This window comes from Priapulus caudatus, unplaced genomic scaffold, assembly GCF_000485595.1.
Source record: "Priapulus caudatus unplaced genomic scaffold, Priapulus_caudatus-5.0.1 Scaffold922, whole genome shotgun sequence".
NCBI lineage: Eukaryota > Metazoa > Priapulida > Priapulimorpha > Priapulimorphida > Priapulidae > Priapulus > Priapulus caudatus.
Window position 1 is genome coordinate 23538 of NW_014577983.1, and position 2834 is coordinate 26371.

Sequence of the window (2834 nt, forward strand, 5' to 3'; positions counted from 1 at the left end):
AAGAGGGAGGCCTGAACCGTCTCTAGTGGACGTAGATCCACTGCCACTACCCCACGTGTGTGAAGAGGGAGGCCTGAACCGTCTCTATGGGACGTAGATACACTGCCACTACCCCACGTGTGTGAAGTGGGAGACCTGGACCGTCTCTATGGGACGTAGATACACTGCTACTACCCAACGTGTGTGAAGTGGGAGGCCTGGACCGTCTCTATGGGACGTAGATACACTGCCACTACCCCGTGTGTGTGAAGGGGAGGCCTGGGCCGTCTCTAGGGGACGTAGATACACTGCCACTACCCCGCGTGTGTGAAGTGGGAGGCCTGGACCGTCTCTAGGGGACGTAGATACACTGCCACTACCCCGCGTGTGTGAAGTGGGAGGCCTGGACAGTCTCTAGTAGACGTAGATACACTGCCACTACCCCGCGTGTGTGAAGGAGGAGGCCTGGACCGTCTCTAGGAGACGTAGATCTACTGCCACTACCCCGCGTGTGTGAAGTGGAGGCCTGGACCGTCTCTAGGGGACGTAGATACACTGCCACTACCTTGCGTGTGTGAAGGGGAGGCCTGGACCGTCTCTACGGAACGTAGATACACTACCACTACTCCGCGTGTGTGAAGGGGAGGCCTGGACAGTCTTTAGGAGACGTAGATCCACTGCCACTACCTCGCGTGTGTGAAGGGGATGCCTGGACTGTCTCTAGAGGACGTAGATACACTGCCACTACCTCGTGTGTGAAGGGGAGGCATGGACCGTCCCTACGAGACGCAGGTACACTGCCACTACGCCGCGTGTGTGAAGGGGGAGGCCTGGGACGTCTCTAGGGACCAGAGAAAGAGAGAGAGAAAAAGAGAGAGAGCGATAGAGAGCGAGAGAGAGAGCGATAGAGAGCGAGAGAGAGAGAGAGAGAAAGAGAGAGAGAGAGCGAGAGAGGTAGATGTCTCGCGTCGCCTCGCCTCGCACACGGATCTTAACCCCTCCCCGTTAGAGCGCCCCACGACGTGGTATCTATCACCAGGCGACCAGTGACGTCACGTCACATGCGCAGATGTTGGTAGGAATGCGCTAGTAGTAGCAGTAGCAGCATCAGCAGTAGCAGTAGCAGTAGTCGTAGTAGCAGCGCGTCTGTCTCGCTGTCTCTCTCCGTCTCTGTGTGCTTCTCTCTCCCTTTCTGTCTGTCTCTCTCTGTCTCTCTGTCTCTCTCCGTCTGTGTGTGTGCCTCTCTCTCTCTCTCTGTGCCTGTGTCTCTCGGACTCTCTCTCTCCCTCCGTCACTAACTCACGCGCTCTCGCTCTCTCTATCCCTCCCTACCTCCGTGCCCCTGCAGCGACACAGGTGTGTGAGAAGTTAGTCATGAGAGGTGTGTGGTACCGTCTTAACATCGTCTGCTTGGTAGCGGCGGTGGCGGCGTGGACGCTAGGTAAGTGTACGTGCGAATTATATGTGTATATGTGTATATGTGTGTATGTGTATACTATACGTGTATATGTGCATATGTGTGTATGTGTATATTATACGTGTATATGTGTGTATTATATGTGTGTATGTATATATTATACGTGTATATGTGTATATGTGTATATGTGTATACTACTACTAGAGCTAAGCCTACGTATGGCTCTAGAGCCAAACAATGAATCAATGCAATTATGTAACTCGCAGCTAGGGCCTGCATACCTCCCAAATCCCATTGGATGATACAAATCACGTGCCTGAAACTCCTGTTTTAATAAAACTTTTATGGTGCATTGTGACCCTATATTATAGGACTAGTAACCCTAATCCTAACGCTAACACTACTTAAAATTTAATTACAAAAATTAACTACATTTGTATCAAACAAGGGAGTTGGGAGGTATGCAGGCCCTAGCTGCGAGTATTAATCATGTGATGTACTGTAGGCTACACTACAGACTGAGACTACAGTCAGTAGGCCTACGCTACAGTACGTACATTTCCAGTATGTCAAAAATCAGCAGATCTAATCTGTAATAACTTACCAATCAACATGTAGGTAATACTGTCAGGAAGGCATTCACCGTTTAGTCTTGATCCTTATCTATTATAATAGCCTTCTTCTAGTTTAGGCATCTATATACCTAGAACTTAGAAGCACTTCATGCATTTCGTTTCAAAAATAATTCAAATCAAGAGCACTGTCCTTTTGTTTAAAACAAATGGCGTGGATACCAGACTGTTTTTGTAAATTTTTCTAACATTTGTTTAGCAATATTGTATCAATTCATATGTGTATTATTAAAGAAACCTCGATGGTAGAAGACATTTGTGATTAATATTCCAGTATTTCAATCAGTTTTACTATCAATGTTGATAGGACGTACACTGGATCTGATGCAATCGTCATGGTCTCTAGCTGATCTCCACGAATGTATATTTTACGGACACGTACGTTCCTATACGTAGTGGAAACGTGGCACAATATCTGACAGAATTATATTAACAATAATAACATTTAAATAACATGACGTAATTAATTAAGGTTATATTATATTATATATATTATATATTATATAGTCCGTACATATTTGTAAGAAAGCGTCCCGATCTTTCGGCATGTTACGGCGTAATCTTAGCTTTGCTGACTCCAAAACTCGGTCCCTGGCTTTTAAAACTATGGTTCTGCCCATATTAGAATATGCTTCGCCAGCCTAGCTGGTGCCCCTATAGACTTCAGAACTGCTCTAGATTGGACACCATTCAGCATAAAGCTGCGAGATGGGTTTCCAGAAACTATGATGATAGTGCTGATGTTATATTTTGGCTCGTCTTGAATGGCCTCCTCTTCCCGCCCGCTTTCTTCATTCAAAACTCAT

The 2834-nt window shown here is 46.8% G+C and overlaps 1 long non-coding RNA gene across 1 annotated transcript in view; it reads left to right on the forward strand.

Moving 5' to 3' along the window:
- Nucleotides 1-1248: 1248 nt before the first annotated feature.
- The window catches only part of LOC106814415, a 23062-nt gene continuing 21476 nt past the window's right edge, over nucleotides 1249-2834 (forward strand). Inside the window, exon 1 of the long non-coding RNA XR_001394604.1 lies at nucleotides 1249-1420. This is a non-coding gene — a long non-coding RNA (uncharacterized LOC106814415). The remainder of the gene's footprint in view (nucleotides 1421-2834) is intronic.